Source organism: Rhinopithecus roxellana, chromosome 9, assembly GCF_007565055.1.
Source record: "Rhinopithecus roxellana isolate Shanxi Qingling chromosome 9, ASM756505v1, whole genome shotgun sequence".
NCBI lineage: Eukaryota > Metazoa > Chordata > Mammalia > Primates > Cercopithecidae > Rhinopithecus > Rhinopithecus roxellana.
The window spans coordinates 60,497,155-60,511,547 of record NC_044557.1 but is presented as its reverse complement, the minus strand read 5'-3'; positions in this window follow the sequence as shown (position 1 = coordinate 60,511,547).

Genomic DNA, 14,393 nt, shown 5'->3' with positions numbered 1-14,393 from the left:
GCCAAGAGCAGTGGCTCATGCCTGTAATCCCAGGACTTTGGGAGGCCAAGGTGGGTGGATCGCTTGAGTCCAGGAGTTGGAGACCAGCCTTGGCAACATGGCAAAAAACCTCTCTCTGCAAAAAATACACACGCAGAAAAATAGTTGGGCATGGTGGTGTGCATTTGTATCCCCAGCTACTCGGGAGGCTGAGGTAGGAGGATCACCTGGGCCTAGAAGGTGGAGGTTGCTGTGAGCAGTGATCAGGCCACTGCACTCCAAACTAGGTGATACAGTAAGACTTCGTCTCAAAAAAAAAAAATTAATACAGATGCTGGAAGAGTGAGGGTATATTCTTCTAAACAGGTGAGGAAAATGAAGTTGTTGTATTTGCAAACATCTTTCTCAACCCCAGAAAACCCATACATAGTGAAAAATGTGGCCAAACCAAGGAGGGAGGTAGAGGTAAGCAGAGAGCTGATCTAAAGTGCTGCTATCATCTGAACCCCAAGATCCAGCTATGCCTGAAGCTAAATTCGTTCCTTTTCAGCTACATGCACCAGTAAATTCATTTTATATTTAGGCTTGAGTTAGCATTTCTGTCATTTGCTTTCAAAAGCAAATGTATTGTTGTATTAGTCTGTTCTCATGCTGCTATAAAGAACTGCCCAAGACTGGGTAATTTATAAAGGAAAGAGGTTTAATTGACTCACAGTTCTGCATGGCTGGGGAAGCCTCAGGAAACTTACAGTCACGGCAGAAGGGGGAGCAAACATGTCCTTCTTCACATGGAGGCAGGAAGAAGTGCTGAGCAAAGAGGGAAAAGCCCCTTATGAAATCACCAGATCTCATGAGAACTCACTCACTATCATGAGAACAGCATGGAGGTAACTACCTCCATGATTCAATCATATTGCACAAGGTCTCTCCCACGATATATGGGGATTATGGGAACTGCAGTTCAGGATAAGATTTGTTGGGGGACAAAGCCAAATCATATCAATTAGAATTGGTTTGGTCACTCTAACAACTCCCTCATCACCCATGGCTAAAGCTGCTGACGTCCTGTAAACAGCTCCTACAGTTATGTCCCATTGGTTTAGAAAATTGGTCCAGGTTCCACTTCGTACTTTCGATGCTAAACCTCTTGCTCTGGTGCCTTATCTCTACTTCTGTCTTGTGTCCTGGTAACTGGATCTCTTTAGATTGATACTTCATGATACCTTGAGCCTGGCCTTCTCTTTCAGTCTCACCCTGATTGTAGTATTTCCAAGAACCCTGGGCAGCACACTTGCTATTCCACTAGGCAGCGTCTCTGACTTCTGCACACAGCCAAGGATCCCTGAGTCAGACGTTTTACCATAAGCAAGAACAAGTGAGTCATTTTGTCTCCTCAAGCAGGCTCTGTAGCAAACCTTCCAGGTCCTCTTAATAGATACAGACCTTCTTTTGATGTCATCTTTCTTAGCTTTAATGCATATGATTTGGAAACCCAATGATAAAAACCTCGTATGTATCCCTATAAACTATTCAGGACTTTTCCCATGTTTGGTAATAGGAATTTTTGCTAGGAAAGGATAAGAAAGAATAAGAGTTTATGAGAAGATTAATCATTCAAATAAGGAAGTCCTAAAAATATACAGTGAATAAGGCACTCTTGCCACACACAAAAAAATGTAAAACGTGTCCTTAGGGAGGATGTCCCTTCTCTGGGCTGAATTATGTTCCCACTACAGAGTCCATCACTGAAGTCCTAACCCCCAGTATCTCAGCACGTGAATGTATTTGGAGATAGTCTTTAAGGAAGTAACTAAGTTAAACTGAAGTCATTAGGGTGGGCCCTAATCCAATTTGACTAGTGTCCTTAATAGAAGAGAAGATCTGGCCACAGACATACACTGAGGGAAGACTGTGTGCAGATACAGGTAGAAGACAGCCATCCACAAGCCAACGAGAGAGGGCTCAGAGGAAACCAACCCTGCTGACACCTTGATCTCAGAATTCTAACATCCAGAACTCTAAGGAAATAAATTTCTGTTTTCAGGCCACCCAGTCTATGGCACTTCTTTATGGTATCCCTAGAAAATTAATAATGTCTTCCACTAATTATTAACAAACTGGCATCTCTTCTCACCAGATCCTTTGAGAAAGAATAATAGAAATCTTTTTCTGGCTCCCTTCCTCTCACCTCCCCCTACTCAAATACCCACAGAAAGCAAACCCATGGTATTTGTGGAGTAATCACTAAGCATCATCTTATTCGGCCAATGGCTAAGGGAAGGGTCTGGGGTTTCAGTCATTGAAAAGGAGAGGGGGCCTAGTGGTAAAAAGCCAGTGTTTCCTTCCTCAAGAGCCAATACTGGTCTCTTCTCTTCTTCTTTCCCTTCCTCTCTCCTTCCTCAATAATTTGTGCAAAAGTCATTAGGTGAAGCTAATGATGAGATGAGGAAGGCTGTGTGTGTGTGTGTGTGTGTGTGTGTGTGTGTGTGTGTGTGTGTATGTGTTGGGCTGGGAATGGGTAGTAAGCCATGATGGCCCAGGGCAGGGACCAAGAGGGTGTCCACAGTGGGTGGCCTGGCATGAGGTAGCCTCATCCGAAAATAGTGAGAAGGACATTTATGTGGATGGACTGCCTCTTGTGAGGTATTGAAGGCTAAGTGGGGTGAGATGGGTCTCTGTGAGGGATGGGGGCTCCGCGTGGGGTGTCAGAGCCAGAGTGGGTTGAGGAGGGTATCCCTTCCCCAACAGGAGTGCAGCCCAGTATAGGGTGTGGCAGCCTGAGCAGGGTGAGGAAGACACCCACACAGCAGGCAGAGTGGTTCAGCATGGTGTCAGAGGACAAGAGGGGTGAGGAAGGCATTGACACTGGGGTGGGCTGGGGCTGGCATGGAGCATCAGAGCCTCAATCATCAGTTGAGGAGGATATCCATGCAGACAGGCCTGCCTGGTATGAGACGGCAGGGCTTGGGCAGAGTGAATAGGGCATCTACATGGTAGGTTGGCCCAGTATGGCATGTTAGAGCCCAAGTGATGTAAAGAGAGAAGATGGGAGATTTGTTACATACAGGTGGATTTGTTACATACAAATAACTAAATATATTAAGGACAAGAAGAGCTAGGTATCCTATTGTTGGAGAGGAGGTTACAAATATGGCAAAAGGAAAACTAGAATGAATCCCGTGGTGTTGCATTAGAATTGGAGTTAAGGATGTGAATGCATAGTTTTCAAGATTTAAATAGATAAATAGATATAGATAAAAAATAAATATAAAAGTACACACAGAGAGACATATACACATTTCCCAGGTCTATGCACTAAAAGGGTCTGGAAGCAGTGACACTCCAATACCAAGGAACATATTGAGTGTCTAGATTTTGGTTTCTACACACCATTCCGCAAGACACCAGGGATCCTTGGATAAATGGCTGATTCCAAAGCTGGGCTAGGGAACTTGCAATACAAGCCTGAAAGTTCTATTTGTACCAGAAAGTAAGAAAGTGCTCAAAGAATTTAGAGACATGTTACATCAAAAGGAAGTAGAAACCAGACTGAAGGGACTCCCACTAGCCAAATATGGACCAATATAAGCATGAAAATAAATAATGTTAGTAATAGGTGATGACCCATGAAATAGAGTAGTTTACATATGAGTCCAAACTGATATAAATAAATAACAAACTGAAAGTATGATAAGAAACAGGTTATGGACATAGGCTCAAAGTACCTTCCCACAAGATACTAACTATTAAGAGCAAGTTGCCTGACAAATGCTGCCTTAATGAATGATCAGTGTTAACATAATCAGTAATGGGACAAATCCAAATCCTATACCACCTAATGGGATGCAATGGGAATACAGCATCAGTTCTATGACATTTCTGACAGATGCATAGCCTGATTCTAGTCATGAAGATGCATTAGACAAACCTAAATTGAAGGACGTGTTTTTACCCCTCTTTTAGCCTTTTATCTCTATAGGTGTCAAGACCACGAAAGTCAAGGAAAGACTGAAGAATGTTTCATACTGAAGGAGACTAAAGAAACATGACAACAATACTCAACACATTATTCCAGACTGGATTCTTCTCCTAAAAGACATTACTGGGGTGACTTAAGAAACTTGAACAGGCTGGGAGTGGTGGCTCACATCTGTAATCCCAGCATGTTGGGAGGCCAAGGCAGGCAGATCATGAGGTCAGGAGTTCGAGACCAGCCTGACCAACATGATGAAACCCCGTCTCTACTAAAAACACAAAAATTAGCTGGGCATAGTGGCATGTACCTGTAGTTCCAGCTACTCGAGAGGCTGAGGCAGGAGAATTGCTTGAACTCAGGCGGCAGAGCTTGCAGTGAGCCAAGATCGCACCACTGAACTCTAGCCTGGGCAACAGAGTGAGACTCTGTCTCAAAAAAAAAAAAAAGAAAAAAGAAAGAAAGAAATAAACAAAGTCTAAAGAGTAGATGGTAGTGACGTACCAATGTTAATTTTCTGATTTGATGCTTGTATTGTGGTGGTATAGGAGAATGTCCTTTTCATAGGAAATACATACTTAAAAATCTAGGAGTGACGGGGCATCATGTCAGTAACACACTCTTGCTCACATGCTTCAGGAAATAAAAATTACTATTTGTACTACAACTTTTCTGTAAATTTGGTACTGTTTCCAATTTTCTTTAAAAAGTCAAGAATGAAGGACAACTGGTCCAGTCTCTTCAACACATCTGTGTCATGTAAAAGGGACAGATTAAAAGAGGCATTTGGGGCATCCCAAGCAGATGCAAATGTAGTCCTGGGTGGGATCCAATTTGCATAAACCAATTGTAACATACAGTTTAGAGATAACTGGGAAATGCATATATGGCTTATTATTACATAGATGAAACATGTTGAAATGGAAAAATGTGGATCAGTGACTGAAAACAAAAGTGGGGAATAGAACAGCAGTAGGATCAGGTGCTCTCATTTTGTGGAAAAAAGAGAAACACAAATAATGTACTAGCGTAGTAACCTAGTAAGCTAGTCCTCACTGAGCAGTGGGAATACTTTTTTATTCTCTTATTTTTGCTTGTTTTTATTTTCAAATATGTAACAATGTACATGCCCTGTTACTATACTAGTAAAAGATATCTTTTAATGTAAAATTTAAATAACACAATTAGGGAAAAAGAGTCCATAGCATGGGTATTCACAACCTTTAATAACCTACATTGTTATCAACTGAGACACGTGGATGTTACTGAAGACATTCAAGCAAAGTCCCTGAAAAGTATCTCCTTGCCTCTGACATAGGGTTGCCGATTCTTCTACAGGGGTTCGAGAGATGTCTAAGGCGTTTGTATGACTGTATCGGTAAATTTTAATACCATGTAGAAATGCCTCAGTAATCTCACTTGTAAAATGAGCATGAATATCCTGCCTCAAAAGGCAATTGGGAGGATTAAATGAGTTAATATATCTGAAAAGTATGGAATAAATGATTTAATAGATGCCAATAGCATGTATGTTCTACAAATACAAAATTTGTGATCATCACTGTTTTTCTTGTTTCATAAAGAAGGTGAAAACAGATATAGCCTCACAGCTCACATTAGAATTTGGTCTTTTTTATTCACAACTTCTTATATCACAATATAAGAATACATATATGAGGTCAAAAAATAAGCTGCTAAATTCTGGGTTTAAAAAGAAGAATACATATAAGAAACTTCTGACTGGGGACAGTGGCTCATGCCTGTAATCCCAGCATTTTAGGAGGCTGAGGTGGGTGGATCGCCTGAGGTCAGGAGTTCAAGACCTGCCTGACCAACATGGTGAAACGCCATCTCTACTAAAAGTACAAAAAATAGCCAGGCATGGTTGTAGGCCCAGCTACTCAGGAGGCTGAGGCAGGTGAATTCCTTGAACCTGGGAGGCGGAGGATGCAGTGAGCCAAGATCATACCACTGCACTCCAGCCTTGAAAACAGAGCAAGACTCTGTCTTAAAAAAAAAATAACCTTCTGTATGCCAGGCATTGTTCTAAGTGCTTTACAAATAATGTATTTTTAATCATCACAGTAATCCTATGAGGTAGATGACCCTATTAACATCTTTATTTTATAGATGAAAGAAGTAAGCCACAGAGACGTTAGTTAACTTGCCCAGTCAGACAGCCAGTTAAGAGGCAGGGCCAGAATTACAACCAAGCAGTCCGTGCTCTCAGCCTCTACCCATGTGCCACTCTTATCATGCCATAACCAAGTACAGGTGAACTCCGATTTAGGTGCTAAAAGCTCCCTTCTAAGCTGATGTTTCAAGTTCCAAATGTGTTTCCCCCTAGAACAGTGTTACAGTATTACAGGTTAGGTTTGGTTCCTTAGGCCAACCTATTTAAGTAGACCAAACCTATTTAACTCACAACATGGCTGATTCAGAACCACTGTGGTCCCAAGGCCAGTGTCACTCTAGACAGAGGATAGTGGATAAGTTTAATCTCCCAAACCAATTCCAATTGATTACTTGTGGCTGCATGGATCCTTGTATGGAGAAGAATTCCGAGGTTGGCCTTAGCAGGAGAGCATACTAGAATCAATTAATGATGTCTGAAGAAATGGGAAAAGAAGACCAAAAACCAGATATTTGTCATCTCTGCTCCAGTGACCTTGTCTCTGAGTACTCCTCAGTCTCGAGCCCTGAGGAGTTTAGGGAGTAGGGGAAGTGGACAGGAGAACGACAGAGAGAGCAGAGAGGGGAAGTAGATACTAGAGAGGCTTCAGTGACAGTTTGGGAGGCCCTGATGAAATCAATGGCTGGGGCAGCTCTGATGTGGGGATAACAGCTGTTCAGAAGTATGGGTAATTTATAAGTCAAGTATTCCCACATCATCAATGCCTGCCAAGCCCCTCCTCAAACCCCAGTGATCCACTCACTAGCAAGGGGAGGTAAGGTATTGATATCTTCTATTCCACTGACATTTAAAAAGTCAGGCGCAGAATGGTTAAACAACTTGTCACACAGTGAGGCCCAGGACATCAGTCACGAGTTATATATAAATGCAGTGTCAGAGTGAAGTGAAAATGAGCACATATAACCCAGCAAGATGATTCCACAAACCACCAGCTTGCGTGCAGAACTGTTAAACCCAAGTTTGGGATGGGTGGAGCCTTGATTCATAGTGCTGAGGTTTTCAGAGTGGACATTAGGATGCAAAACAGACTTTGCATGTGGTTTGCTGAGAACTTGTTTCTCAACATAAACTGGGGAGAAAAAAAGCATTTGATGCTAAAAGTGAGTCCCAAGCTAGGTCCCATTTAGGAGAGTACTGTAGCCCAGCAGGCCTCCAAAATGTCATGTCAGCTTTCGAAGGCATTTCACAGTTGCTGCAACAGCACTGCTGGAACAAAGCCAGGTGACTTTAGAAGAAGCCCAGTCCCTTAGATAGATGACACTGCCAAGAGCAAAATAAAAAAGGGCCATTGCCTGGCTTGGCATCTGGATCCTGCAGCTGCCAAATCATATCCATTAGCCATGCCAAAGTAATCCATGGAGAAATTCCCAATGAGAGGCCCACCAAGCCAGAAAATTGCCTATGATCCAGGCAAGCAGTGGGTTCTAGCTCACCAGCGTCTGCTGAGATTGACGGACAACTTTAAGAAAGTCAGCAGAAATATTTCAGTTCCTACCTCTTATTTATAGATGGACACTTTTGTGAGTGTATGTTCACACACATGTGCACAAACACATGGGAGAGAGACAGAAAGACAGAGTCAGCGAAGAGAGAGAGGGAACTGGGAAGGACAGAGAGATAAAAGCTATTTTCTAACCCCACTGTATAACGAGAAACTGAGACACAGGGACTGAAATACTACCCTGAAGGGAGAAAAGTCATGCCTACTCTGCTAGGGAGGAAAAACAAAAACAAAGTAAAAACTCCCAAAAGTTGGCCAAGCCAGGCAGAAGCTCTTCTCCCACCCGCACATCTGCCTTGGGCTTTTCTTCTTTTCAGATTGTTGTGAGAAAACAGATGGCTACAGAAGCCTGAATTTTAAATTTATGAATGGAAATTTGAACAGATGTTAGCAATCAAGATGGCATATAAGAATTTTTTTCATACCATGTTTACAGCCCAGCCTCCTTCACATAAATGGGAGAACGGGTCATAAAAAGGGTAGTTTTTGATCTCAGGGACAGCCTGGATCCAGCGTGGTGATTATGTGGCACAATGGCGGAAATATTGAAAGAACAAAGGGAAAAAACACTAATCAGTTCCCTGTTTAAATGCTGAATATTTATCCGCAAAAATGCTAAAATGTATCTGGAAGAAAACTATAAATTCATCAGAGCACTTTCTGTGCCTTAAGGAGGTGAAGTGTAAGTCCAGGGTTTAACAAGTATCTGTGGACACCTAGTTACTTCAAATGTCTTTAGACTTTTGACAGGACATCGGTCATTTGTTTGTTTTGTTTTGCTTGGCTGAACGTCCCAAATATATGGAATCCCACCAAATTTCACAGAGAAATGGAGAAGATCTGCTGATACATGCAATGTTTGGAACTGGGCTAGTACTAAGAATGGTAGTGGTAGTGGGGATGGGGAAGAGAAGGGGGTGGGGATGGCAAAGTGAATCAAACATAATCTAGGTCCTCAGTATAATTAGAACTGAAGGCAAAAGCAGATTATCTATATCATCTGTATCTATGTATATCTATATCAACACAAAGCCAGACAAGGTATAACGTTAAAGGCTAAAGGAGTGGAGGAAAAGGAGTGAGGTTGATTGAGGGAATGGATAATGACAGTAGTTCCTGATATCCTGAGAAGAGGAGAGGATTATGGAGTGTGCAGCCATCTGGAAGAAGAAGAGAGGGTTACCCAGGATTTGTTAGCAAATCCGGTTGGTTAGATCTTCAAAAACTGGGATGGCTTAAAGTCTGAAAACACAGATTATATTATGTTATCAGATATTGTAATGTAACATCAACAGACCATTTATTATATATTCACTTGGATTTCCTGACTTTGAGGCTACCCTGGCTCTCTAGAATCTGACCACTTCCATCACCATGATTGTCTCTCTCCTTGAGTCCCGCAATAGCTTCACTCGTCTCCCTGTTGTGTTTCTGCCCATCTCTGCCACCTCCAATTAGCCTATTGTCAACATGGTAATCCAAGTAAAATCACAGTAATCCCTTTGACGCACTGCTTCTCAAAAAGAAGTTCCTGCTCGAGCAGCAGCCACTGCACCTGAGAAACTTGTTGGAAATGCACATTCTCAGGTTCCACCCACGAGTTTCTCAGAATCAGAAACTCTAGGGCTGGGGCCCAGAAATCTGTGTTTTAACAAGACCTACCGATGATTCTGATCTCTGCCGAGGTTTGAGAACCAATTTTAAGCATAGGTCAGATCACGTCACGTTTTGGCTCAAAATCCTGCTCCCCAAAGTCATCACAATGAGTACAAGGCCATAAATATGCGGTCTGGCCCAGGGATACCGCCCTGACTACCCACCAGTCTACTCTCTAGCTCCCTGGCTCCTTGGTTACACTCTAGGCCTTGGCACTTGCTGTTCCTTCTGCCTGCAAGGCTTCCCAGATCCCCCAAGGCCCTGATTCCCCTTCCCCACACACCACGGCTCAATCCCTTACCACCTTCAACTCTGCTCAAATGTCACCTTTTCACTGACACACAGCCACTCATGCATTACTTAATGATGAGGATATGCTTCGAGAAATGCATCATTGGGCAATTCTGTTGTTGTACATACAGCATAGAATGAACTTAAATAAACCTAGATGGCATCACCTGCTACATGCCTAGGCTATATGGTATAACCTATGACTCCTAGGTTATAAACCTGTATAGCATGTTACCATACTGAATACTGCAGGCAACTGTAACACAACATTAAGTATTAATACATGTAAAGATATATAAACTTAGAAAGAGTATAGCAAAAATATGGTAATATAATCTTATAAGACCACCATCATATATGCAGTCCATCATTGACACAAACAATGTTACATAGCCCATGACTCTACTTATTTGTTATTGTCTGTCTCTTCCCAGGGACTGGAATTGTGCCCAGCAAAGTGCTCAGGAAGCATTTGGTAGAAGAATAAATTAACTATCCTTTTTTTTTAAAGACGTAATCTCGCTCTCTCGCCCAGGCTGGAGTCCAGTGGTGCCATCATAGCTCACTGAAGCCTCCATCTCCTGAGCTTCAGTGATCCTCCCACCTCAGCCTCCCAAGTAGCTGGGACAATAGGCTCATGACACCATGCCCAACTAATGTTTTTTGAAAGTTTTTTGTAGAGACAGTGTCTCACTCTGTTGCCAGGCTGGTCTCAACTCTGAACTCAAGCAGTCTTCCCACCTCGGTCTCCCAGAGTGCTAGGATTACAGGTGTGAATATTGAGGATCTCCCAGAGGCCAGATATAGTACTAAGTGCATCACTTCCATTGCCTTACTGAATTCCCACAAGTCAATGTGGTGGATATTATTATCTTTATTTTACACATGAAAAAACTGAGCTAAGTGAAAAAAACGGGTAACAGATACTAAAAGCATAAAGGACTAAGATGTGGGGTTATCAGAAAAGGAAACTTCATGATCTCTAAGTCCTAGATCTGACATAGAGTTAAGTTGTCTACATTTTTACCCTCTTTACTGCTCATCCCTGCAATTGATACCGACAGAGGAATTCAAGCATACTCTGGTGTTTACTGAAGCAGAATGTAATTAAAGTTGGCAAAAATCATGCTTTCAATGACTAGGACAAAGCTACAAGTGGGAGAATTACTCACTGCTTTATTTGCTGATATCTTCCCATTGTAAACACAGATAATAGTGGCACTTCCTGATATTCAAATAATTCTTACTCCTTCACCCAACTACTATGTTCTATTTTAAAAACAGTTCAGATTTTATGTTATTAATGACCAGGTAGAAGAGGATACTTTACCTAACTATTAATTTTCTCAAAAATGTGTCAGTGGTGCATTGTGGGGACTTTCCTCCCTTGCAATGAAAGATTGTGCAATCTGCTAAGCATCTGCCAACATGGCAAACCAGTGCTCAACAGTGAATCAGGTACTGGTTCACCTAAAAAGATAGTCAGACTGCCAGAAGGCAGACCCAGGACCATCCTTCTCTGTTTGCAGTAGTCCCCCACCTGCAATTTCACTTTCCACAGTTTCAGTTACTTGAGGCCAACTGCTGTCCAGAGATATTAAATAGGCCAGGCGTGGTGGCTTATGCCTGTAATCCCAGCACTTTGGGAGGCCATGGGTGGATCACCTGAAGTCAGGAGTTCAACACCAGCCTGATCAACGTGGTGAAACACCATCTCTACTAAAAAATACAAAAATTAGCTCGGCATGGTGGCGGATGCCTGAAATCCCAGCTACTCGGGAGGCTGAGACAGGAGAATCGCTTGAACCTGGTGGGGGCAGAGGATGCAGTGAGCTGAGATTGCACCACTGCACTCTAGCCTGGGTGACAGAGCAAGACTCTGTCTCAAAAAAAGAAAAAAAAATTAAATGGAAGATTCTGGAAATAATTCTTAAGTTTTGAATTCTGTGTATTTCTGAGTAGTGTGATGAAATGTCCTGCCATTTTGCTGCATCCCACCCGGGACATGAATCCTCCCTTTGTCCCATGTCCCCATTCTGTAGACGCTCTCCACTGCTTAGTCACTGAGTAGCCATCTTGGTTATCAAATCAATGGTCACAGTATCACAGTGCTTGCACTCAAGCACTTTTATTTTGGTTAACTTTTATTTTATTTTATTTATTTAATAAATAAATTTTATTTTATTTTATTAACTCTTATTTTATTATATTATTTTATTTATAAATAAATAAATTATAAATAAATTAATTAATTATTTATTATATTTTATAATATAACTCTTATATTAACTTTTATTTTATTTAACTCTTATTTTGGTTAATAATGGTCCTAAAGTGCAAGAGTAGTGATGCTGATAATTTAGATATTCTAAGAAAAGCTGTAAAGTGGTTCCTTTAAGCGAAAAGGTAAAAGTTGTCAACTTCATAAGGAAAGAAAAATATTGTATACTGAGGCTGCTAAGATCTAAGGTCAAAATGAGTCTTCTGTCTGTGAAATCGTGAACACTATATTGTTATAATTGTTGTTTTATTATTGTTGTTGCTCATATCTTACTGTGTCTAATTTATAAATCAAACTTTATCATTGGTATGTTAGTGTAGGAAAAAACATAGTTTATACAATTATCAAAGTCAAATAAGATATAAAGATGAATCTCTAAATTTAAAATGTTTTAGTCCAGGCTTGGTGGCTCATGCCTGTAATCCCAGCATTTTGGAGGTGGAGGCAGGTGGATTACTTGAGGTCAGGAGTTTGAGACCAGCCTGGGCAGCATGGTGAAACCTTGTCTCTACTAAAAATACAAAAAATAGCCAGGCCTGGTGGTGTATGTCTGTAGTCCCAGCTACTTGAGAGGCTGAGGCAGGAGAATCGCTTGAACTCAGCAGGCGAGTTTTGCAGTGAGCCAAGATCTCGCCATGGGACTGCAGCCTGGGTGACAGTGAGACTCCATCTCAAATAAATAAAATAAAATAAAATAAAATAAAATAAAATAAAATAAAATGTTTTATATGGGAAGCAAGAATTGAAATTCAAGGAATGCACACAGACTGGGTGGTCTTCAGTATGTCCAAAGAACAAGAGAAGGTTGGAAGTTTTATAAAAAGGAGAAATGTTACCTACTGCTTTTCAAGAAAGTTCATTGGCGACATTTTCAAGAAAGTTCACTGGAGAGCTGGCAAGCTCTGATTGGTGAGTGACTGCAGTAGGTAAAACTAGCCTGAGAGACACAGCAGCTTGTTTCAGTAGCTGTTGATAAAACTAGCTTCAGGTTACAACAGGCAGTTTCAGCAGCCAGGCTTGCAGAGAATTACATTCTCAGAGCAATGTTATATACCATACGTTCTTTTCTCTTAGGCTCCTTGACTCTGAATTGGTTGGATATGAAAAAAATGACCCAATTTGTATGAGCAACTTTCACACAGTATAGGGCTAGATATCTCCATGGTTTTAGGCACCCACTAGGGGTCTTGGAATGTATCTCCTTTGGATAAGGGGGTGTGCTACTGTACTTACCTCTGCAAATAATCTCATCTAGTCCCACAGCTTTTAATATCATCTACATGCTGTTCACTCCTGTGTCATCAGGGGTCGAGGAAGGAAAACAGAACCCACACCTGGTAGCGCAATAGAGAGAATTTAATACCAGTCGGTTGCAAAGATGTTGGAAAAGTTGTAAGGGCAAACTGGAGAGAGAATATCAACATCAGGAAGTTGATGCCTCCCTAGGGGTAGAGAAACCAAGAAGGAAAGTGAAGTTATGAGAGTTTAGGAATAGTGGGAGTTAAGGACATGGAGGAGGGCTTGCCTGGTGGAGATTTAACTACAGAGGAAGTGCATTCATGCTAGAGATGTTGCCTAGAGCAAAGAGAGGGGAAAGTACTCTGGCTTTTCCTCTCCTACTGACTGCAGTCTTTTGCCAGTGTCTTCCATTGGCCAAATTTCCCCAGAGGCCAGTTGGCAAGGAAGCTTGGGAAATGTAGCTTGCGTGGGTCAACCTTGTACACCCCACTCTCCTGGTATCCACTCATCCTCAAGCCATGCAGAGTAGAGCATGAAAGAGCAGGAAATGAACCAGACTGCCAACAGGCAAATGAACACTAACACTTCCCCTAAATTAATACCTCCAGCTCCAAGAGAGGACCTCTTCTCTGAGTTCGATTCTGACATGTAATTGTTCACCTGACACCTCCACTTGGTTGTCTAATAGTCCTCTCTAATTTAACATGGCCCAATACAAACCCTAGGTTTAGCAGCCAATTCCCCTTGGTATTCCTTCTCAGAACATGCTTCATCCACTGCTCAAAAATAGCAATGCCCTCTTTTGATTCTTTTCTTTACTTCCTACTTCTTCCAACTTTTTAGAAAGACCTAGTGATTGTTCCTCCCCAAACAGCTCCTCTCCATCTCCACTATGACCACCTTAGGCCAAGCCACCACCATTTCTTCCCTAGGTGACTATAATGACCTCCCACTGTGTCCATTTATAATGCATTGTTCAGGGGTCAGTTCCTGCAAACCTTGAGGGCAAGGGTAAGAAGCAGGGGCTTTATTCTAAGTGCTATAGGAGCCATTGGAGAAAGCAACACAAACTAGTTTCTACCTTAATGAGATCAGTTTAGCTTCCTTGTGGGAAATAAAATACAAAGGAACAAAAGAGGAAGACGACCAGTTAAGAGGGGATTGCACTTCTCAGCCCCCTTCTTCCACCTCTTCTACCTCTGTCTCCCCACTCACCAGCTACTGGTCTTCTCCCTGTTACTCCAACATGCCAAGCTTGTTCCCTCTTCAGGATCTTTTC